Source organism: Cyclopterus lumpus, chromosome 14 (assembly GCF_009769545.1).
Source record: "Cyclopterus lumpus isolate fCycLum1 chromosome 14, fCycLum1.pri, whole genome shotgun sequence".
In the NCBI taxonomy this organism is placed as follows: Eukaryota; Metazoa; Chordata; class Actinopteri; order Perciformes; family Cyclopteridae; genus Cyclopterus; species Cyclopterus lumpus.
The window spans coordinates 22309015-22334718 of record NC_046979.1 but is presented as its reverse complement, the minus strand read 5'-3'; the positions used below and the strand labels follow the sequence as shown (position 1 = coordinate 22334718).

Genomic DNA, 25704 nt, shown 5'->3' with positions numbered 1-25704 from the left:
CTTGGATTTGAGCTGGCAATAACTTCCTTTACAAGAAAATAGGTGCATCTCTGCATGGTTTACTGACAAAACTGTTCATTACAATGACATGCCCCATTACATAGAAACAAAGAGCTGGATGTAATAACCGCCATAGCCTAAAGTGTTTTGTTTGCACAGGAAATAATGAAAGTCTCTGGCTGACTTACTCATTGCTGACATTTTTTTGATATCACCCTTTTGCTTTATTATCGTCATATATGGTGTTTTTTTCACACATGCACAATTGAAATGATTAGGAAATCAAATATTGTATTTAGTATTGATTAAAACAGTTAGATACTTTGTGCGGGGAAATGAGGTATGTTTGGTGCGTGGTTATAGACCTTGTTTTATACTGACATTGGGTGGCCGCTAATTCCACTCACTACTCTTAACCGACCCCTGGCAAGTAGGGGCCACTAGTAACACAGCTGGGTGCATCTCCGAACCCCAACCGTGACTCGGTGCCCAGAGGGTTTTGGAAGAACTACTGGAACTACCAGTACACACTCTGCTCAGCAGCTCAATAGTATTGTTTTGGACTGTATGTTAGGCTAACTGCTAACAGCTAATATTGAGAAGAACTAGCAGTACACACTCTGCTCAGCAGCTCAATAGTATTGTTTTGGACTGTATGTTAGGCTAACTGCTAACAGCTAATATTGAGAAGAACTAGCAGTACACACTCTGCTCAGCAGCTCAATAGTATTGTTTTGGACTGTATGTTAGGCTAACCGCTAACAGCTAATATTTAGAAGAACTAGCAGTACATACTCAGCTGTATACCCCCTAACCCTAGGCTGTTGCTCAGCAGTTCACTTTTAATGTTTTGCGAATAGAAATACCAGTACAAACACTGCTGAAACCTCATCGCTGCTGAACGAGAAGACAGCTTGATGGGTTTCATTTTTTTTGTTGGCACGGGTGTATGAGGTGTATTCTGTGACAACTTGTAGCCGATTCCCTGCGTAGGCTACATCACCATTTGTTTTTCAGTTTAAGTGTGTTTTACAATGGCTGACAGCCCGTCTGTGTCTAGATGGCGGACGGGTTAATTGTAGGTTGTATTCATTCAATCACACAAAGCAGCCGTGGTTGCTACAGACACACCTGGCAGGGATCTGTACACTGAGTGCACCCTTCTAGTTTAATTGGGTTTAGCATTTGGGAGACATTCTTTCTTGTGATCAAAATATTTTAGAGAAGTAACATCTTTCAAACAGTAGCCCCTTGTTCTCAGTTCCCCTGCTAGTTACAGCTGATTAGCTTGTGAGGCTGACCGATGACACGCAGGATGATATACCTTTGCTTTTGCATGACCTGACCTCTCTAATGGGCCTCAGAGTCAGCTCATGCAAATATCCAAATGAAGAATAATAAAATCCCTCCAGTTGATCCAGAATGCTGCAGCTCGTGTACTCACAAAAACTAAGAAAAGAGATCACATGACTCCTGTATTAGCTGCTCTGCACTGGCTCCCTGTAAAATCAAGAATCACATTTAAAATTCTTCTCCTCACCTACAAAGCCTTGATTGGTAATGCACCATCATATCTTAAGGAGCTTGTAGTACCATATTGCCCCACTAGAGAGCTGCGCTCACTAAATGCGGGGCTACTTGTGGTTCCTAGAGTCCTAAAAAGTAGGATGGGAGCAAGAGCCTTCAGTTATCAAGCTCCTCTTTTATGGAACCAGCTTCCACTTTCAGTCCTGGAGGCAGACACAGTCACCTCATTCAAGAATAGACTTAAGACTTTCCTCTTTAATAGTGCTTATAGTTATGGCTGAATCAGGTTTGCCCTGGTTGAGCCCCTTGATATGCTGCTATAGGCTTATAGGCTGCTGGGGGATGTTTTAGGATACACTGAGCACCTATCTCATCTTCTCTCTCTCCTTATGGATGAATTTACATCTCTCCATTGCACCTTATTAACTCTGCTTCCTCCCCTGAGTCTTTGTGACTTCACGTCTTATAGGGTCCATTGGACCTGGAGGTGTCTGATGCCTGGTGAGCCGGCCTCCCGCGTTGGCCCTGCTGATGCGCCCCGCCCCCCCTCCTCTCTACCTCCTTCTGTTTCATGGATTGGAGTTCCATTCATACATTATCATATTCATGTAATGTGTTTATGTAACTCTGTAACTCTGTTCATCTGTACACATGACATCTATTCTTCTGTCCATCCGGGGAGAGGGATCCTCCTCTGTTGCTCTCCTGAAGGTTTCTTCCCTTTTTTCCCTGTCAAAGGTTATTTTTGGGGAGTTTTTCCTGATCCGATGTGAGGTCAAAGGTCAGGGATGTCGTATGTGTACAGATTGTAAAGCCCTCTGAGGCAAATTTGTAATTTGTGATATTGGGCTATACAAAATAAACTGAATTGAATTGAATTGAAGAATAACATGGCATGGCTTGTAAGAAGGGTGCAAGCACTTTTTCAAGTGAATGTTATTCTCTTCTTATATTAATATCTTGACAACTCCATGTATGCAGGGATTTCCAGTGAGTTTTTGCAACTATTCCAATGCCTCTCTTGCTCGGCAACTCCGAACCTTCATGTGCATCAACTTTAACCTTTTCTGCAGACCCTCTCATGCTATTACGCCTTGCTCATTCTAGCAGTCGGACATAAACATACTAGTGTAGCGCCTTACGGCAGCATGGTCTCCTGCAGATTAGGTTATCATACAACGAAGCTGCATTCTCAAGTATATACCGAACGTAATGTATTTTCTCCCAGATTGCGTGGGTTTTTCACATATTAAAATTATATTTCTAAAAAGTCTGCTGAAGCTTGGGTTTGGAGGAGGTTGGGGTGGATTATTGGGTCAAACATAGGACAGCCAGGCTGTTTGTGTCCAGCGTGAAGCTAAAAGTCAGCGTTGACTTATTTTAATTATTGTTTTGTTGCCTTTTTGTTCTGTTTATATTTAAAACGCATGTTTTAAACTGCGACCATTATCAGGGAGAAAATATGTTTTCCTCCAAACGTTATTGATAATATAGATAAATTGGATTAGAAGGTCATTGTGTTGGAGGCAGGTTTGTCCAAAGACATTAACAGAGAAGAACTTTCAAGGACATTCAAGCAGTGGAGGGTTCCTGCACTCTGTCCACAATGATAACATTGCAACAGCTCAGTTACGTGCTGACATTAACAGTGGAGGCTGGGTGGAAAACAAGCTATTTTCAACCGGTTTTGCTCAATTGGATGCAGCAATCCACAGATTCCTCCAAGCACATTGACAGTCCCGAGACAGTTAGTCTGATACTCATCAATCGAAGGCAGAGGACAGTCCTGGCAGCAGCATGAGTACTGACACGCAGGGAAAAGGTAACCATTGAAGGATAAACCTTCCTGGCTGGTTTGTTTTTGTTGTCATGTATCCTGTCCTGTTCACAAAACATATATATATATATATATATATATATATATATATATATATATATATATATATGTGTATATATATATAGTGTAGTGTCACTGATATTTACTGTTCAGCGTGAAACTATTCTCGTGTCTAGTCGTTTTGGTGTACAGTGTTCTGGATGTAACAGGTTGTGATGTGTCTGGAGTCATGGTTCCTGAGTCCGGAGGTCTATACACTCTAAATGGAAGGTAGGCTGGCATCAATGATATTCTCTGCAGTCCTGACTGTCCATTGTAGTATGTTCCTGTCCTGTTCGATGGCCGTGATGGACGTGCACAGAACAGAGTGGGTGATCAGCAGCTCCTTTGGCAGGATTGACACAGGAAGTACATCTTCTGCTCGGCCTTGGGATTGTTGGATGTCCACTTTAGGTCTTGGGAGATGCTGCCTGAGCTTTGCTGTAAATAAGGGGTTTTTGTTTTTGTATGTGCAAACAGTTTTAGTCGGCTCACAAAAATTGCAGCTGCATAGATCTGTAGCTTCAGCCTCAAAAACACTCCAATCAATGCATTCTCAGCATGCCTGTAACTCCAGCTTGCCACCATTGGTCCATGTCCTCAGTCTTGGCCACAGGATCAGAAGACTTGAGTTTCAGCAGATAGTGATCAGACAGTCTCAAGGCTGCATGGGGGAAGAGCGACAGGCGTCCTTTAAAATGATGTAGCAATGGTCCCATTCGTCATAGTATGAACTGAATTCCCTGGTTTTATTTTGAGCATTTTGGTTTTTCAATAGATATAAATGCAGACCTCGATTGAGCAATCACTATCAGCATAATGATTTTTTATAACGTAGATATGTTTTGGGACCTTGTTGTCATTAAGAGTGGGCAACTCCAACTCGTCAAATACCGGCGCTTGGTCAGTGTACCGGAGCGTCTGATACCGTTCACACTTTTCAACTGACTTAAACTTACCTCATCCTTATTAGACCCTCAGAGCAGCTGATGGGGACGGGTCAAACAAACACAGTACGTTTGTCCAAGACACGCCATTCTTGTTCCGTGAAAACCTAAAAGTAAACGTTGATATTTTGACCGTTGTTAGTCACGTGAGCCATTAAGGTCAACCGCTCTCTTCCTAAACCGAACTAAGTGGTTTTGTTGCTTAAGCCTAATTTCCTGTGAACACAGAAGTTTATTTTTAGAAGACACAATGCATGTTACGACTTTAAACAGTCTAAACCCGACCCTAGAGGTGGACCCCACACCCTCAGTTCCCTCAGAAGATTTTGAGTGTAAAACCCCTGAATTCACTATATTCTGAGCAATATTTTGTCCATCAATATATGGTGGATTGTCTTTATTTATGTATATACAACATAAAGGAATCTAATATTGTAATGCTCTCACATTCTGTTTTGCTTTCAAATATGTATTCATTCTCTTGTATCTTGTCGCTCTGAGCTAAATGTTCATGTGGCTCCTATGCATGTCAGCGATTCCTAGAAATTAATTTATAAACCCATGGACTTAAATAGCTCATATATTTTTCAGCAAGATGTCGTCTCATGTTCAAAACTTTCTGCACATACAAATAATTTCCGACATATGCGTCTCTAGATGTCGGTAATGAAGTCATAATATTTTGATAAAAAAATCTACCTGCCAAATAAAACGGACACTAACAGAAAACACTTCTGATCAGGCATAAATGTCACCATTATTTTGGTGTATTGTCCATATACTATATATATATATATATATATATATATATATATATATATATTTTTTATATATATATATATATATATATATCTCATCATTGTACGCTACGTTGCCCCACACACTCTGCCCTCTCCCGTCACCTCACTGCCACAGATAGCTGGTGTATTGACAGCTGTCAGTTTCACGTCATTCAGATGCAGAGAGACGGCAGGCTTTTTACAAAATAATTACAGAGATCTGGAACTCGGTGACCTCAAAGAAGGCTACGGCCTGAGCACACCAGTGACACTGCTGCTGGGTGTGTGTGGCGTGTGTGTCCAGTGTGAATGCGGGGGGGGGGGGGGGGGGGGGGGGGGGGGACTATGCAATCCTACGTCCTTGATTAGAGGCGAGCTTACCTTTTTATTCTGTCCATGAAAGCTCTTAGAGATGAATTATTCAACAGTCAAATCTACAATTCGAACTCCGTGTTGTGAGCACAGTGGTAGTTGAATGAAACTCAGATGGACTAGATGAATGGAAAGGGACTACTTAGTCTGGAGAGTACGAGGACATGTTTGAAAACAAAGGCTATGCCTTATGTAGCTACAGTATGTCATTGACAGTGAATACTAATATGCGTATCTGACCTGTGATTCTGATCCGTTCCTAATCCAAATGGCCTCTTCTGTGACTCAGGCTTCACCGGTACACAAAGTTTCATGAAAATCAGGCCCGTAGTTTTTCCGTAATCCTACAAACAAACAGACATATTGTGAAAAGTGAGGAGGACGTGATTTTATTAGCAGTGCTTTGGTGGAGCTTATTCCCTGTTACCAAGACGCTGGGGAACACAATAAGCTGTAAGCATATTGAGAGAAATTGAATTACTGGGCTTACCACAAACTGTGCAGAGGAAAGGACATTGTTTTCAAGGGAATAAAGCTAAACAACTGCCACTAAATATGATTTGGACAAAACTTATGGAACAACATAGTATCTCATGAGGCAATTCCTCACAAAACAGAGCCAAGCATGTTGCTGTACTTTTGCACATCAACCAAGATGTCAGCAGCTATAAATGCCAGCTATCATTTGAAATGGCACCAAGGACCAACCCTCCATTCTCAGGGAGCACATTCTGGGCTGTGTTAGTCCCTCGATCAATAGGATTCCAGTTGCCCACCGTTATCCACAAGAGGCCGGGGGAGCTTGATGTAGGCCAACCCTCTCTGGACAATCATATCAGAGAATAAGAGAACAAAGATGAAATGCAAAAATAAAGTATGCCAGGCCGAGTGCTGGAGGAAAACCTTCACGTTCCCTGTGGGGCATACACTCTCATGATAGCTGACTTCGCCGAAGAATGCTTTCCCAACGACAGCCTCCGTGGAGTTGTTCACAAACTCTACAGCCAGTTTGTATCGGTGGTGAGAGACAAACGGAAAGAACAACAGACAGATTAATTTAGTTAGTGCTGGAACGAGACAAAGTGAGGACAGTCCTGGAACAGTATGTTAGTGTTGTGCGGCGTTTATGTAAGTACAATAACTACATTTGTTTAACCATTGATTAGTCATTTTCAGTATTTACAATTAATTTACAAAATACAATTCTTGATTGGAGCCACCTGGAAGTGTCTGGTGTGTCAAGGATCAGGTTCCTTCCTCCCGAGGCCATCTCATCTGATTAAGACTGATCTTTAGAGCGCCTCTTATTTTTCAGCATTCACTGCACCGGATTCATTCAGGTGTCGTACATGCTAGCAGTTTCTAATTCCAAGCCCTTTGGTTATCAACAAGCCGGTGAGAACACTGAGCACTGTGGCTTGCTTGCAATGCAAGTGTGGTCTTTATCATGACAAAGGGTACCGTGTCAGAGGACTGAGTTTAACACCATGAATCTGTTTACCACAATTCATTGCGTCAGTGCAAGCAAGTAAAAAATAAAATGAGGTTACTGAGGCTTCTCTCTTATAAAACTGGGTCAAACTAATTGGCACCTGATTGCCACCAAATAAAGAATTCATTGGCACAGACTCAACTGTGCTTCACACAACAGAGCTACATCAATCTTGGAATGATTTTAAAAAATCCTCTTCCCCATGACATGAAATCTCATACTTTGAAAATGAGGATTTGGAGATACCTCTGTTGCATTTTAAACTCCCCTCATGCTTATAACTAGATGATGTTTAAGACGACAATATAAACTATAACTTTCATTTTATGGCACTTTTTATTGCTTTCATTTGCTTTTCTTCAATAAAAAAAAGCAATAAATAGGCACGGTGTTTAAGAGCTGTCTTAGGAGGAGGTATTTCAAGTCTATGTGCATATGCATTAAATCCAACATCACAACACAAAAAAATGATGTTATTGTGTATGTATGTGATGAGACAAAATAATTAGGGATTTTTTGAAAAAATTAATTTGAGTTTCCATGCAAAGCTGCAATATGTGTATTTAATGGAGCAGTAAATGATTAGCATTAGCTTAAGCGTTAACAATTTATGGGCCCAATAGCTGTCATTAAATCACGATAAAATGTTTGTTTATTTAACCTCAGCAGTCTTTCTGGTCTTACTTTTATAGATTTAAACTTTGTCCTTGGCACAGTTCTATTAGATTGTGGGCACGCAGAGAACATTGCAGGAAGATAGTTAGCTAGCTGCCTGTGGAGAGTTAGCTAGGTGGGCTCAAAAGATAAACTTCTCAATTACCCAGTGCTCTGGGAAAGACTAAACGTCTACATCTCACAGCCACCTTTCAAGTCCACATGGAGTGATCAACTTAAGATCAATTCTACAGCTCACAGGCAGCCAGTGAAGAGGTCATATTTATTATTGCCTCCAAAGTTAAATCCCCATCTAGGCAGTAAGGTATGACATTAAGATCCGTCTTTCAGACTGTTCGCTGATGATCTCTGTTTTGTCCTTTGACAGTACACAATTCAGAGGCATCCATTTATTGATATCTGAAGAAGTACAATGGAGCAGAGGGATGAAATGACCTGACGGTGCTGACTTACTGGGGCTCCATGTGTTAATTCGTAACAACAGGCAACCAGCCGATGACCGGTACCTCAGACAAGTACAACACAGCTGAGGGTCACCAGGGGTACCAGATTATCCAGGCAGAGCACCCAGAAATCGCCTCCGCCACTACAGGTTAAACGGAAGGCGACCAATACAGGTGCCAGACACCATTGGACACGCAACCATGTGAACTTGACCCAACCACAATGGGCTTCGGTCATGTTCATGATGAGTCCCGCATCACTTTACACCGCACTGGTGGTTGGTGGAGGCCAAACATTCCTCAGCGACATCATAGACCGCCATCATCATTCCTCACTACCAGCAATACTCCCCCAACTTCATCTTCATGGACCCCAACGCTCAAACCCTATTGGCTGAAGTCACTACACGTCACTACACCCTAGGTCCAGGAAGTCAGGGTGCCATTTACTGATTGGCCCACCCTTTCCATGGATATTAATCCGATTGAACACCTCTAGGACCAAATAAAACGATGCCTGGACCAAGCCCCCCCCCCCCCCATCTCCACTGCCACATGACCTCGCTGAACTTGGAATGTAATGCCATCCAACATGTACAGGTCTGAGTGAGGAGCAGTCATCTCTGTCAAGCTGTGACTGATGGCAATGGCAGAAACACCGATTACTGATTTAACTGAATTAAGGCCATCAAGGGTACCTCATTTCACGCATCATTTATCCTTTGAGATGAATCCTTAACACCAGTTCCATAGCGTCTTTCTTGTCACATTTTAGCAACATTAAAGGTTATAGATAATTATTTTGATACAAATAGGTAATATGATGGCCTACGACTGGTGGCGTGAGGTATTTATGACGGGCCCTAGCGCACACTAAAGCACACACCCATCATTGTGTGGTCTCGTCACATTAAATATTTGATGTTGGACTTCAACATACATAACACTCAGCAATCATCATTGCATGTCTATATGAAAAAAATAACAAAGAAAATACAAAACTATTCATTTAATTGATTTTTTTTCTTTTAACTGATTTTTTTTGTTTCTATAGTTAATGCAGAATAAGCAGATCATTTAGTTTTTCTCTACTGACACTTTTACAAAAATAAAAAGTAAATCATGGATGGTATACAGTATATAGCAAAATGGTAAATACAATTAGTTGATTTGAGTTCTTTTTTACACTGGTGTATTTCTGCATATGAGATTTGAGTGGCTTGTTAGGATCTGCATTGCTTTCAATACAGACCCCCCCCTCTCACCCCTCACTCCCACAGTCCGGCCTCCCTGGAGCCTGTATGTGGATTTAAAATCAGGTTTGAAGAAATGTCCTTCTTCTCAGCTCAACAACACTCCCAAAAATAAACACAAGAGGACACAAATGCATAATGTATCACACTTTTGATGGACACTTTAATCTCAAGAGAAAGTATGTGACCAGAGTGAAATCTTTTTTTTAGGTTTTCACTGTTGTGTGGGATCACATTGTGCATTACTATTCCTCAGCAACAGGGATTAAATCGTCAAAAACAAGGAAAAATACAATACGCTTTGTGTGACCCATTTTAAGTGCTGAGGGAGGGTGTTTCTTTTTTTTCAAATCCAGCCTTTGGTTTAGACAGCAGTGTCTCTGGCAGAGAGCATCCCAGGCATTAATATTTATATCGCCTGTGTGGAAACCAAGCTCTTGCCTGGTGGAAGTGAAGTTCCGTGATGAATTTGTATGTGAAAGTTAGTTACTCCTGATGGACAGGTGGAACCTTAGCCCCTCCCATAAGTGTGTGAATGGGTGTGAATGGGTGAATGATGACAGGTAGTGTGAAAGAGCTTTGAGTGATCGGAAGACTAGAAAATTACAAATGACCTCCTAATTGCATCAGATAAAGGACTCATCTGCGTACTGGTATTATTAGACCTTAGTGCTGCGTTCGACACCATTGATCATGACATCCTATTACAGAGACTGGATCAGTCGATTGGCATTTCAGGTACCGCACTAAGTTGGTTTAAATCCTATTTATCAGATCGATCTCAATTTGTATTTGTAAACGATGAAGCCTCAATGACCACCAACGTTAATCACGGAGTTCCACAAGGTTCTGTGCTTGGACCAATTTTATTTACCTTTATACATGCTTCCTTTGGGCAATATTATCAGGAAACACTCCATAAACTTTCATTGCTATGCAGATGATACTCAATTATATCTATCGATCAAACCAGAGGAGACCAACCAGCTCGCTAAAATTCAAGAATGTCTTAAAGACATAAAAACATGGATGACCTGCAACTTCCTGATGTTAAACTCAGACAAAACTGAAGTTATTTTACTGGGCCCTGAACACCTCAGAGATCACATCTTGTCTCAAAAAGATGCAGAAAAGCTGGTTCACGCGTTTGTTACTTCCAGACTAGATTACTACAACTCCTTATTATCAGGCTGCTCTAATAAGTCTCTTAAGTCCCTCCAGTTGATCCAGAATGCTGCAGCTCGTGTACTCACAAAAACTAAGAAAAGAGATCACATTACTCCTGTATTAGCTGCTCTGCACTGGCTCCCTGTAAAATCAAAAATCACATTTAAAATTCTTCTCCTCACCTACAAAGCCTTGATTGGTAATGCACCATCATATCTTAAGGAGCTTGTAGTACCATATTGCCCCACTAGAGAGCTGCTCACTAAATGTGGGGCTACTCGTGGTTCCTAGAGTCCTAAAAAGTAGGATGGGAGCCAGAGCCTTCAGTTATCAAGCTCCTCTTTTATGGAACCAGCTTCCACTTTCAGTCCTGGAGGCAGACACAGTCACCTCATTCAAGAGTAGACTTAAGACTTTCCTCTTTGATAGTGCTTATAGTTAGGGCTGAATCAAGTTTGCCCTGGTCCAGCCCCTTGATATGCTGCTATAGGCTTATAGGCTGCTGGGGGATGTTTTAGGATACACTGAGCACCTATCTCCTCTTCTCTCTCTCCTTATGGATGAATTTACATCTCTCCATTGCACCTTATTAACTCTGCTTCCTCCCCGGAGTCGTTGTGACTTTTTTCCCTGTCAAAGGTTATTTTTGGGGAGTTTTTCCTGATCCGATGTGAGGTCAAAGGTCAGGGATGTCGTATGTGTACAGATTGTAAAGCCCTCTGAGGCAATTTGTGATATTGGGCTATACAAAATAAACTGAATTGAATTGAATTGAATAGAAAAGATCTCTACATGTATAGGTCCATTTACCATTTCCCCTTAAAGTCATTGTTGCGAAACAGAAGGATACCATATCCTGTTGGTACTGTAAGCCAATTACTATAAATCTGACAGGCTCTAGCTTTGAGTGTACGTCTTGAGATGCTGATTGTTAGTGAGCCAGGCAAAACACAGCGTTGGCTAGTGCAAATATAGCGTATAGAATTTGAAGAAAGCATTCCCAATAACCCTTTCTATGGCCTCTGTACTTTAGGAAATCTCAAAGCGAGCTTCCTTTTTGAAATGTATTTGCCAGATGCACTTCTAAAATCCCAGCGTGGGACTGTGTTTGGCTGTTCGAGGTGGGTGAAAGTAGTACGCTAGTTGTGTTCGCACACTGCAATGCTGATGCAGGTGTGCGTTTATGTTTGTGTTGGCTTTGCGGCGGGGCCTGTAGGGCTCGCTCCAACTTTCAGTTTCAACCCGCCGCCCACACGAGGAGCAAAAGGCTGTGAGAAAGAATCGCGAGGCATTCATGAGGAGAATGGGCGAGGGTCAGAAGAAAGGAAGAGGCTCTGAGTGCACCCAGTCCGTGAAACAGAGATGGCGAGGGAAAATAACAGAGTTGAGGAACAGAGGGACACAGACGGCTAAAGGGAAGATTAGTGCACCAAGGAGCTCCCAATTTGCTCTTAGCGGTGTCTTATCTCCAGCGTTTTGCAAGCAGCCGTCAGAGCGCCTCAGACAGGTGCAGACTGTTCCAAGTGAATGGCTTCTGCTCACCTGTCTTCAATCATTAATCACAAAACCAACGGCAGTCATTTCCCCTCGAATCTAAATCATTAATAACACATAGTCGGTGAATATTGCCACTCACACCTGTTTCCCTTACCTAGAGTGGTAGAGGGGAGGGATCGGTTTGCACCGTCTTATCTTGTGACTGAGGGTTTGGAGGAATGCTGTTTCCTAATTAATTGCCATACATCATCATAATGAGTTGTGGAATACCTTTGTTTTAGAGGGCTTTTATCTGGAGGGAGGGGGAATCCGCTGTCATTCATTTGAATGAGTGTTCTGGTTGTTTGAAGACCTTTTCAATGAGATGCTCATCAACGGTAGCTTTGCTGATTAAAGATCACATTGCATTTCGGTTCTCTCATACAGACCCTGCCCCACTTAGACTTTCAAGGAGGTAAAAAGGACACATGGATACTCGTTTGAACATTTTAAACGTGCAATCATTTTCAACGTGAATTTAACAAAAAACGCTAGCCATTCTGCACCTCATGACTAAGTATGGGACTCCTTCTATATTTGCTTTCACAGTAGTGCCCGGACAATATGTTAATCTTCCACTAGGAAACCTCCCCACCAATGATCCCTGGAGGTGTTCCTCTCCTGCTCAGGAAACTGTAAACATCGGAAAAGTAAGAAAACCCAGGAATTTATAACAAGTCCTTTAGGTATGAAGGACAGAATATTCTTTATGAAACCAAGACAGTTACAGTATATGTTTTTAATCAAGAGTTATTGCTCTGCATATACTATCAAGAGTTATCTACTGCTTTCGAATTCAGAGGAGACCATGCCTTTGGTGGCCTGCGCGCACCTCTACAGTTTCACTTCAACAGTGCTTTGAATTTCTTTGGTGAGGCATGCACGAATCACAGTTGATATTCCACCACAAAATGCATCAATGATTTTTTTTTAAAACAGTGTCTTTAATCCCAGGACAGATCCGCTAATGCTGTCTTTCTGACACCAAGGCCGTAATTCAGCCGATACATTAGATGCTCAAACCATTGATGGAAGAATAAAAGCCAAATAGATAGAATCAAATAGATCATAATTTCATCTTCTTACATCATTGACATTGACAGCTTTTAACCTTGACTATGACATCTTTGAATGTAAATCTTAGTAATTAACTTTTTAGTCATTCATAAATGTACAAAGGCAGACAGTTCCTCTTCTTCATCAGAAGATACAATAGAACCACTAAGAAACCTTCTTACAAACATATAATTATGATACACTAGTCCAAAGTATTCGGTTATGCTAATAGATCAGTCCCTGCTCAATATGCTCAGAGTTTACTGGCCTACTCATTTGGTCAAACTCTTTACTCTTGTACTTTTTACAAGAATGAAACCCCACATGTGGAGAATCTTAAATCCAGCAGTCTCAGTAAAACATGTTTTTTATTGCAAACTAGAAAATCCTGGCTTACACACATTAAGTGGCGTTGCAAAGTTGTGAAACTGGCTCATTTGGCAGGACACACGCCAGCACATACTGGCGACAGATTGCCTACCTGGTTGCAGAAGGCGAGGTTGAACAGACAGTAGACTTTAACCACACTTTGTAGGAACTTCAGCTGGTCCCAGATGCAGAAGCAGGTGTTTTTAACAGAGCTAATCAATAATGCAGCCGCTCCTCAGAGGATGCTCTTCAAGCCCAGCTGGAAGATGTCTCTCAGTGTTTGTTAGTAAATGTACTGTAAATTTGGTGGAAATGATGGAAACTACCTCGACATTGACTTCTGTTTCGCAACAATGACTTTAAGGGGAAATGGTAAATGGACCTTATACTTGTAGAGATCTTTTTTATTCAATTCAGTTTATTTTATATTGCCCAATATCACAAATTTCTAATTATCCTCAGAGGGCTTTACATTCTGTACACATACGACATCCCTGACCTTTGACCTCACATCGGATCAGGAAAAACTCCCAAAAAAATAGAAAAAAAACTTTCACAGGGAAAAAAAGTGAAGAAACCTTCAGGAGAGCAACAGAGGAGGATCCCTCTATCAGGATGGACAGAAGCAATAGATGTCATGTGTACAGAATGAACAGAGTTACAGAGTTACAACACAGAATTTGACGAATGTATGAATAATTAGTAGTAGGCATGGACCACAATCCAGACCTCTACAATCCATGAAACAGAAGGAGGTAGAGAGGAGGGGGGGTCTTTCTTTTGATACCCTCAGCACACAATCCATACAGCAGCTCACCCACCAATCACTCTCCTGTAAAGACCTCTGATGACTGGCCTTTTCCTGGCCTGAGTTACAGCACGTGTACTTCATAACTTCGGTTTCAAAAGCCTTTTTAATTCAGTCAGTGGTTTTAATTTGAAAAGGGCCTGATGAGGGAAAACACCTATTGATTGATCATTGTGCTCAGGAAAGGTCATGCATTTGAAATGAATGAGGTAAACGAGGAGGGGGTGGGGGTGGGGTGCTGAGCAATTATATGATGTTGCGGCAGGAGGCAGGTTGGGGAGGTTTCGAGTGGAAATAAACAGCACATACCGGGGGAGATAACATGACCCATCATCAAAGGTGTGAGGAAGAGAAGGAAAAAAAAGATTCTGCTGTCAAAGGAGCCCGAGTGGTGTGGAGGTGGAGGAGGAGGAGGATGTGGGGGGGGGGGGGCATCATGGCTGCAGGCTGCTGTTGTGCCTCGCCTAATGGCACGGAGAAAAGAGACAAACGCACACGGAGCACATAGAACAAAGAAAAGCCTGCCTGCAAAGACACAAAGAGGCACACTGGGCCTCAGGGACTGCTTATTTGTGGCATTTATGTTTTTTAAATTTAATTTTGGCAATATAGGAGGAACATACAACTTGAAACAGTTATATTCAATTTTTTATTTATTTTGAATATGTTTTTGATTTCATTTTTTAAAGAAAAACTTGGACAGCCATGATACTCACGTGTCTCAAAGTCTTCAATCCCGAAAGGAGAGTCCACGTTTAGCGCTTATCTCTTGAACATGCGCACACAAGATTATATTTAAAAAGTAATTATATTCTTACAACAACTGATGTTGTTCAGGCCACTGCTGCAAGGTTTGTCAATATGCTGATGATGTTGCTGTCGTGCACGCTCTGCTGTAGTGTGTGTGTGTGTCTGTGTGTGTGTGATGAACTTTCCTTGGTCTTGAGGTTGAATGGTGGCTGTCATGTGTTTGCATTATTTTACTTAACAGGTAACTCTTGCAGAGTAATCGGAGAGGACACAGTGAGGGCTTTTTCCCCGATAAGGGAAGTGGAAGTCAGAAGGATGCGGTCTCAGACTCAAGATTCACTGTCCAACATAATGATAGGGAGAGGGCCAGCTTTTTTTATTGTATTTTTTTTATTTTCAATAATACCTTCTGTAGTGGCCATTTGTCCAATAAATCAAAAACAAACATAAATCAAATTGCCACTGACGCACCATGGGTTTGTGGTTTGCACAGCCAAAAGAAAGCATTGTCCATTCAGGAATCCTTTCTGAATTTCTGATAATTTATTTAACTAAACAAAACAAGCAAACAAACAAAAGAACAAAGAAACTCCTAACGCTGCCTCTCCTGCGCTGGTAAAAAACCATAGGCCTACCCAGGTGCATGCTGGTCCTGTAACTGCCTACTCTTACATATACCGTATTGTCCGCACTATAAGGCGCACTTAAAAGCCTTTAATTTTCTCAAAAAACGACAGTGCGCTTTATAATCCGGAGCGCCTTGTATATGGATTAATTCTGGTTGTGCTTACTGACCTCGAAGCGATTTTGTGTGGTACACGGCGCTCTGTCAAAATGTTATAGTACGACTTTGGTAAACTACAAAGCCGCACCGCTTGTAGCATTATGGTGCGTTCACACCAAACGCGTTGCGAATATTCACAACGCTTTACTCGCGTCAGTTTATTCACCAGTCAAGTTGTGTTCATTTGTGTCTTTCGCAACCAGTTGCGAAAAGGGGGCGTGGCTTATTTCCGTGGCTTGTCTCGGTAAAAACAGTTATAATTTCCTCCATCCACCACGGTCGAAATAACCACTAGTTCTGCTTTATACTTGTTGTGGACATCCCATAAACGTGGGAGCATCTAACGCCCTTGTGTTTGGGTTCATAACATCATCCCTAAGCTCACACAGCTCGGGGAGCTTCACCGACTCCGTCTCGATAACTTCCGCTTCCAGCGCTACGAGAGCAGCAGCAGCCCAACGGGCGGAGCATCTCAACGCTGATTGGCTGGCGAGTTGCGAAACTTTTGCAACTCGCGTTGGAAGTTGAAATATTTCATCTCTGGCGAAATTTCGCAACGCGCGAAACGTGTCTATCGCAACGTCCGGCGAATTTCAACCAAACGCTTCTGTGCGTTGACTTTACATGGAATCCAGACGCGTTTGGTGTGAACGCCCCTTTAGGGCTACCGTAGTCAGGAGCGTAGCGGAGTAATACATACTGTGCTTCGCCATAATATTACAGTGTGTGTGTATATAAGGACCCCAAAATGGCTCCTGTCAAGAGACACGCTTACGACGCGGACTTCAAACTCAAGGCTGTCAGTCACGCAGTAGAACATGGGAATAGAGCAGCTGAGAGAGAATTCAACATTAATGAATCAATGGTACGGAAGTGGAGGAAGCAAGAAGATGACCTGTAAAGTAAAGAAGACCACACAGAGTTACGCTAACGTTTGATTTAACGGTATCAGACTGTTTTTTTTACGTGTTACAACTGAACAAGGTTGGGAGTTATTGTGAATACTCTCATTAATGTTTGAACAATGTTGAGAGTTATTGTGAACACGTTTAATAAAGTTTGACTGACTGACTGTTTTGTTTCGCTTAATGCGCCTTATAGTCAGGTGCGCTTTATATATGAAAAAAGATCGAAAATAGACCATTCATTGACAGTGCGCCTTATAATCCAGTGCGCCTTATAGTGCGGAAAATACGGTAACCACAGGTGCCCAATTAACGAACACATGAACAAACAAAAGACTAAATATATCTAGACGACAACAACAAATAATTAAAATAAACTAAAAACTATCAAAAGAAAAAGCTATTCTAATATATTCTAATATATGAAAACATCTAACCTAAATAAGCAAACAACCTGATTGATTACTAACTACTGATTGATTACTAAAATAACTAAATATTAATATAAAATAAATAGCTCCAACACCACTTCCTTTATAATAAAACATAGTTTTGTTATGGGAGGGTCAAGATTTTGTGCTTTTAAAATGTGTGATTCACTCGTGAATATGCTACATGATGGCACTCATTAGGCTGCTGATGTCGGTCAGATACAAGTAAATCATTCAAGCAATAAGAGCCAGAATTTACAAATCGTTCTTCTCTGTTTGGGAGTTTCCAATAGTCCACGTATCCTGGCCCACATTTATTACATATGGAATATCTGTGAGACCAAGACTGACACTGTGGGAACTTCATTTTCACATGTATTTTAAGACATGTATAATCCTGTGGGTTGCTGAGTCATATGCAATACGTTTGCTCCATATGTTCAATAATATCACACTCAGCACTGCTCGATGGCAAAACATTTCGTATCCATAAGCTTTAAAGTGTATTCATGTGCTCGGGGTTCCTCACCTTCCACACAACTTGTGTTTCTTTGTTCATTACTTGTCACATGTTTAAACAGCCTACATACTGGCAAAGTGAGTCGGGTTTTTTTTTTCATAATTAAGCCGTCATCTCACCACAATTAGGGCATTGTGAAATAAAGTGTAACCATTTTTCAATATATAATTTGCTATGCTCTGCTGAGAAAGCTAAATTTTTATCGCCATATATCAAATTAGACTGTCCCCATTCTGTCAAGACGTGAGAAACCGAACCAAGAAAGTGGAAGTACTTCCTTGGCTGTGAATGGATTTTTTTTCTTCTTCTTCTTTCCTTTTGCACAGGAAGAATGTGGGTCACGAGCAAACGAGAGCCCGTCCACATGACTTTAAATTGGAAGCCTCGGACGGAATTGATACCGGATGATTAATCTCTCTCATTTGTTCTAGCGGTTTTTGATACATTCCAAATGAAGCCAGCTTAATGGTGTTTTGGGCCTCTGGTAAGTGATACCTGAATATATGCAGTTATGAATTTCCTGACAAAATGGCTGTCACGCTGTCGTTTAAGGTCAGCGCCTGCAGTGCTACATGATGTCGTCGCTACTCGTCACTTTGCTCAGTCTCGGCGTCGCTGATGACCTCTTGTGTGGTAACGTCATGCTGAAGGTCCGTGTGTGGTAACGTTGTAACACGTTGTGAAACGGTGCGAGTTTAATACTTTTAATTGAAAAAAAACGGAAATTATAATAAAATAATATATATAAATATTATAATGCATGGCCTGCATGGTGGGGTAGTGGCTAGTGCTAGCCACTACCCCACCGTACAGGCCATGCATTATAATCAATCAGCTCACAGCAAAAGGGACCCGGGTTCGATCCCCGATGCCAGTTGGTCCTCCTGTGTGGAGTTTGCACGTTCTCCTCGTGGCAGCGTGGGTTCCCTCCGGGTTCTCCGGCTTCCTCCCACAGTCCAAAGACATGCAGGTTAACTGGAGACTCTAACTGACCGTAGGTGTGATGTGAGCCTGGATGGTTGTCTGTCTCTATCTGAGCTCTGAGATAAACTGGTGACCCGTCCAGGTGAACCCCGTCTTCCCCCAATGTCAGCTGGGATCGGCTCCAGCGCCCCACGACCCTGAACAGGATAAGCGGTTTGGATAATGGTCAGAATAAATACCATGTTACACTTTATTTGTATCGCAGTTTGTACACAGCATTACAATAAAGGGAGATGGACAAGAAGGCCAGGAGCAAACAGACACACATTCACTACAGGGCTCCACGACACCAACAGAAGCAATTCTCAGCCGCCTCAGAGCGTCTTCCCTGCAGGTCTTATCTGAGCCAGGTACAGCCAGAAACACTGACCGTGAAGCCCCCCCCCACCCCACCCCCACTACGGCGCTATGGGGGTTCTCACGACACAGTCCGAATCTACTAAGCACTGATAACGTCTGAGAGCAGAAACACAGGCGACGATTACACAGGCAACAAAACGAATCGGCCGAGGGGAGAAGAAACGTCGTGGTGGTTAGCCGGGAATCAATACTCTGGTAACGGTGCACGACTCGCCTATCTGTGGTAAAGTAAGGCCAGGAGTCAGAGAGGCATGCCGCACACATCTATTGATGTTATTATTGGAGATTAAATTCCAGTTAGCTGGATATATTACATGTAAATTATGACTTACTATTAAGTCATAACTACTAAAGGCATTTCTCTCTCCTACATCCGGGTTAGACAGATCATAACTGATATTGAACCTGGATTATGGTACATACTAATTCAATTCATAAGTGGATGCATTATCAACCTCCACTGTGATTCATTTATTTATTAAATACAACCCTGTCACAAAACACGACTGTTGGTTTTCATTCGCAGATATGTTTCAGAGAAAGCTAATGCGGCCCCGATTATGTATGAGACGGCCTGATGTATTTTGCCTGAACCCAATCACATGTGGGACCCAAAGGAACCCGGTCCACGGCGTCCCGAGCTGTCACCCTGATTTGACGCATCTCCTTCACTGGAAAACACAAATCCACTCCACATAATCTGGGCAGCAATTGGCAAAACTCATTTGTAGAACATGAACATAATTTGCACAACATGTTTTTTGTATCAGTTGTATCAAAAGTACATTATCGCTCACAGAGCCTGCTTAACAGTGGATGGCATTGCCATAGCAACTCAGAGGTCAGCTGTGAGTCAATGGATAAATGAGAGTCCATGCCTCTTTTTTTGCATCTGAATGTACTTGAATAAAATTAAATTAAAAGGCATAAAATGTGTCTTAAGAGCCATTAGCAATTTTCCACAGAGAGGCTTTAGCTTGTGTAGCTCACTTACGAGCTAGCACTGTTAGTGGGTCCCCTATTCCCTGATAAAGTGGATCATTCTGTGCTTTCTGTCACTGCTCGGCTGAAGATTTGATGACAGATCCTCTGACAGGTATTGCTGTTGGAACCTTCCGGGGTTGACAGGTCATCCGTCGAGTGCTGAGGAACGCTACACGCTAAGCGGCTGCAAGAGGCCGGATGACAGTCGCTCATCCACGTAGGTGGAGGAGGCCGCCTGAGGTTCAGCTCACAGGCCACGTTGTTTGGAGTGGAAACCTGCTGCCTTCTGGCACCACTTTTCATCCCAATGATTTCTGTTTTAATTAGGCAGTGTTTAATTAAGCCGTAATGGTGATCACAGAGCAAACAGTCTACGTCCAGGTAAACATCATTGAAATTGGGGCGAGTGAAGCCGAGAGTTGCCCGTCATCATTAACGCCGGGTGACATCCCATCCTTAGTTCAGAGTGATGGTAATGGTGCAAAGTCCCCGACAGCAATTCATCACCCAGAATGCAGCGGTGTGCAGAGATATCCAAAGTAGTGGGCGCCCGCTTCCGTAACCTGCAGACTCGTCACTTGTCTTGCTGGACCTCAGCCTGAAGGTCCTTTGTCCTGATCCAACCCACCCACTCAGTAATGCCCCTGGGCATGTTTCAGCTACTCTTCCTGTAGGCTTCCAAGGAGCAAAAACATTAATGAACTGTTCAGTAGACTCAGGCTCTTTGGTCCCTGAAGCGACGGCTAATGGCTTGTGATCTCTCCCGAGAGTTCGCCGAAAACCTTCTCAACTAAAGCTCCTCTATCAGATCATTATGGAGTCTTTATTCTTTGACATATTATAAAGCCAGTCGCACACCTGATGAAGCTTGACTGCAACGCGTATTCCCATTCCCATGTCATGTTTCCTTTCATCTCACGCACGTGTTACCGCCGTCTCCTTCGCCGGCTGTGTCAAGTGCCACAGGGGTGCAGCTGAGACGGCGTGCACGAACGCCTTCGCCGGTGGATCGTTATTAATTATCATCAGGTGGAATTATTGGGCTGATGCAACACGGGCTTGGGGATTTCACACTCCAGCGTCACACTGAATTTCTTGAGATTTTTAGCGCTCCGTGCCAGCTGGTGATAAGGGCAGGCGGGTCTTTTGACAGTGACGCAGTAAGGCATGTGACAAAGTGACGGCGTGCCGACCCTAAATGTAGCAGGTCAGCTCCAAAGGGCCTCGGAAAAAAAAAATCTGTGTGATTCTCTTGACGGGGGCCTTTTTTTCCACAGTTTCTCCTGATTCTGTCACTCGATGGATGCAACAGTTGAGGCTGACGCGTCCTGCGTCACATCCTATGCAGGTTGTTCTTTGTCGGGTACAATGCACAGCTTGTTTGCATGGCGCCACGGGCTTCAGGAGCTGAAGCTTGTCACTGAGGTGAGCAGTCAGGGACAGGCAAAAGGTTTTAAACACATTACGTCTGGCCTATTCGCGGGAATGAGGAAAACGGAGTAAACGTGTTAAATAGAAAAATGTAAACGATGTTGGAGCAAAATTAATAAATACAATTGTTTACTGTCCATAGTGCGTCAAAATCCCTCCCTTCTTTTCTAGAGCGGTGTTGAATTTATAAACCTCAGGGTAGAAGGAAATGAAGGGATTTACTCCTGCTGCATTTTGGTACAACAAAGATTGAGATAAATTAATAGATTTTTACTGATTTGTTTTCGGAGATAAAGGAGGAAATTGTTTCTTTGTATAGAGTTCTACATATTTAGTCTAGGGTGATTATGGAATCCATTTTACAACCTTTCTTAAGATTAAGAAATGTTTCCCAATAGCTCTCACTTTAAAATAATTGTAGATTAACGAGCGCCTCCTGCACACTTCTCAAAGGCTAAAGACTCTGCTGACTATTTTTCATCAACACTATTCATACGGGCAGCAATGCAAATTTGCAACAGCTGCAACACTTTTCCAATAACAAGTTTGAATAGATTTGTGCAGGCAGAGGACCAGCTAGCAGGATTCTATTGATCGAAAGCAGCGTCCGTCAGTCTGTAGGAGATAATCTGTTGTATAAACTAATAAGTGAGATATGTTATTGAGATTATTTGGAATGAAATGCTCTTTGTGATTTAAATTCCCTCTGGTACACAGTGGATCTGCTCTGTCTTTGTCAGGGTTGAAAGAAGTAGTGAAGTTTGCCGTCTTGGTTCGCACCACGGTGGGAAAGCTACAAAAGATCGACCTCGTTCTGAATAATATTCTCTACATAATATTCTATGGGTTCTATGTGAAAGTACTTGTGTTAAAAAACACGTGTGTCCTTTACATTATCTTGTATCGTGATGTTTATGATATACAGTGCAACGTTATTCATAGGACACAGGGTTTTGTATAGATGAAAAGGAGAAAATGGACACTTGATGTCTTTAAAAAATAAATAAAATAATGAGTGGATGTTTGCACTGCAGATGGTATTTTAATACTCTGTGAAGTCTTTTCATGTCTGTGATAAGATGGTTCTGTTATCGTATTGTTCTCGTGGATCTGAGTATTTGCTGGAGATGAAAGAGGAAGAGAAGCTGCTGATGAAGGTTACCGATCCTTTATGTTCATCCCACACTGAATCAAGTGAACAATGAGAACATTGTGAAATCCAAATGCTTATGTGTTCCTAGTATGATAACGATTGGATATATTAATATCTATTTGCTCAGTAAACATTGATCGATGTGTCGATGGATTAGTGTTGGCTTTTGCTTTGCTGTATGCAGCGCTAATGCTACGCTATTCTGTCCTAAAATGACATCCTGTGACACTGAATAAAAAAGAATATATGATAAATTACAAAACATTGTTAGCGGTATCTCAGTAAAGATTTGCCATTTGCTGAACGTTCTGCTTAGTAATGGTTTAGTTGATGACTAACTAGCAGGTGAAGTAGTATAATGGCACCTTTTTTAAAAGTAGCCGATGGTGAGTCACAAAGCAGAGCGCTCTCTCACACACACACACACACACACACACACACACACACAAACACACACACACACACACACACAAACACACACACACACTAAGCTGGTGGGGCTGTGGTTCCGGCGTGGATGAGCCAAATGAAGTCGGCTCTCTTTAGAGGTTTTACTGATGGCACTAGTAATGAATCTTGTCCCCTGGTTGTTAAGAGAATCCATTGCAAAACTGCTCTTTAATGTTGCGTTTGATGTGCAGTGCTCCTGGTGCCGGCTCGCTGGTGCTTTCAAATAACGATGTGCAAACAGCTCTTTACGTTGGGAAAGTGGGATGTCCTTTGTTTATTTGTTTGTTTTCCAGGGGCAACGCCCATTAGTCAATATTTCACACACATGGTTAGAATTATTCAAAATCATCACTTTCTATTTATTGAATAACTAAGTGTATATGCTGTATGCTGAATATGTAAATTAAATATGTTTTGACCAACCTGCAAAGTAAATAATATCATTAGATATTCAAGAAGATATTTATATTAATATACAAAAGCTGGTTTACAGTAACCTTATACGGATAGCGGGAGGATCATATCACTACCAGTGCCCATAATAGATAATAACATGGAGGGAACAGCAGGAAGTTGTTTCATTGCAGTACACAACTCTTCATGTTGGAATAATTCAACATGAACAGTTTGGGCAAAAGGGATTTTTTTATAATGAATTCACTTTGAGAATCATATCGCCTCCATAATGTTTGACAACAAACGATTGTTTTCTGACAAATGATACAGCAAAGGTGTGTGTGTGTATCACCAGTGAAGGTTCTATGACACGATGTCACCTAAAAGGAGTGGAGGTGTCACACAAGCGTTCAGAGAGATGAGGCTCATTTGTCTGCTTTTACCCAGCGACGTGGAGGTTTAGGTCCTCGGCTGCTCATGAGGGCCGTAAACATCCCATTATTTTCACTGTAGCTGCCTTCTTATCAAATGTCAGCGGTCTCTTAATTAGTCTGCTTACAGAGAAGTCACAATTGGGAAGCCTATTCCTATTCCGGCGTCTCGTCCAGGGACCATTTCATATCGCAATTAGAGGTGTTGCCAGCAATGATGGTCAGTGGTTTGTTATGAAATCATTTGCACCGGGGAATGTAATAATTGCTCGAATGTTAGCCTGTAGCACGTCTGCATTAATTAACAATGAAGTGTGAGAGAGAAGATCCGACTCGATGTCACATTCACACACAGATATGACTTCAGATCACAGGCCTGAAAACTTTCTCTTATGAATTATACTCATGCCATCCGCACAGGAATAGCACGCGTTCCTCATCGATCCGGTTAGATCTGTGAGGAACTGGAAGATAGACTTGTCCGGGCGACAGGGAAGACGCGGCTGATTTGAAGAGTTCAGCCGTCGCTCCACGTTCAACACATATATTCATATTCAGGTCAACCCTGAAGAATAATTCACAATAAAACCTCACTAATAACCAATTGGAGATCAGCTGGGGATCTTGATAAAAGCCGTTTTCTCACCAGTGCAAAGTGAAAACGTGACGCCACAATAGGGAAAATCTGCATGCCAATTTTTTGCATAACAACACTCCAGGTCTGTTGTGAATTATCCTCCAACACCTTTACCCTTATTTTTATGAAGTGTCTGTGTCCTCCACACAACAAAACCCTTCTAAGGGGCTTATGTTAACTCCAGAATACATAAACTAATCAGACATGGGCCTTCTCACGCTATATATTTGTCCTTGCAGTCGTGTTTCTTTTCTCTTCGTTGTTGCAAAATCAAATTCATAAGACGTTTCCCCATTTTGTCCGCGAGCTACCTGGAACAGTGCAGAGTTGTGACATCACTTGGAACAAAGGATTTGATTGTTCAAACAGATATCGTCCTCAGGCAGAAATCTGCTGGAATGGAGGTGCGTCCAAATATGTCTTGCCCCGCAGTAATGTTCACAACTCGGTGTGGAACTGATTTGGGTGGTCATATCTAAGTTGGCGCTCACCGCCGTGGCTTCCTTTCCTTTCCTTTCCCCTGCCAGTGACCTTTAACCCGGTGTAACATGCACAGTGAAGGGGTATCGAGTTCAGTGACAAGGCCGTGACCCCACAGCGACTTCCCAACAAACAATGAGTCTTCTTCACTGAACTCTCTCTCAAATCCAGCCTGCTGCACACAGCAAATGCTTCACTTCACACTCCTGGAGAGGAGTTCAGCAGACATATAACCATCCGTAGTACACGTGGAAGGGTCTGATGATTTCCAGAGGAAGGAATGAATCATACTTGTGCTGTGTCTTTATAGGAAAACTCGTGACGTTTTACAGGACAGACAGAGATGAATGTATATAATAAAGTAATCAAGTTAGTACCTGTATATTAGAGCCCTCACAGCCCAAAAGGAAGAGCCTTCAGTGGGGAGCAGCACTGTTCACTCAGCAGAGGACACGGAGACACACGGACACACACCGACGGAGGAGCTGAAAGAGAGTCAAGTGCCACGGCTTTGTTTCAGCACCAATTTACTCAGTGAGCGAGGTCAGGAGAGGTCAGGCGAGGTCGCACTGGATTCCCTCTGAGACGAGCACAAAACAGCAGTTTGGGTCGGCAGTGAGTGACAGACGAGAGTCCGGGTGTCCCATGATGTGCAGCAACAGTCTTCTCCACATCTACAGCTTCTGGTTTTAATGTTCTCCACAGATT

General features: G+C 42.3%; 1 protein-coding gene across 2 annotated transcripts in view; it reads left to right on the top strand.

The window, feature by feature from the left end:
• opcml (opioid binding protein/cell adhesion molecule-like) overlaps positions 1-25704 on the top strand; it is a 267544-nt gene that overhangs the window by 229915 nt on the left and 11925 nt on the right. The window lies entirely within an intron of this gene.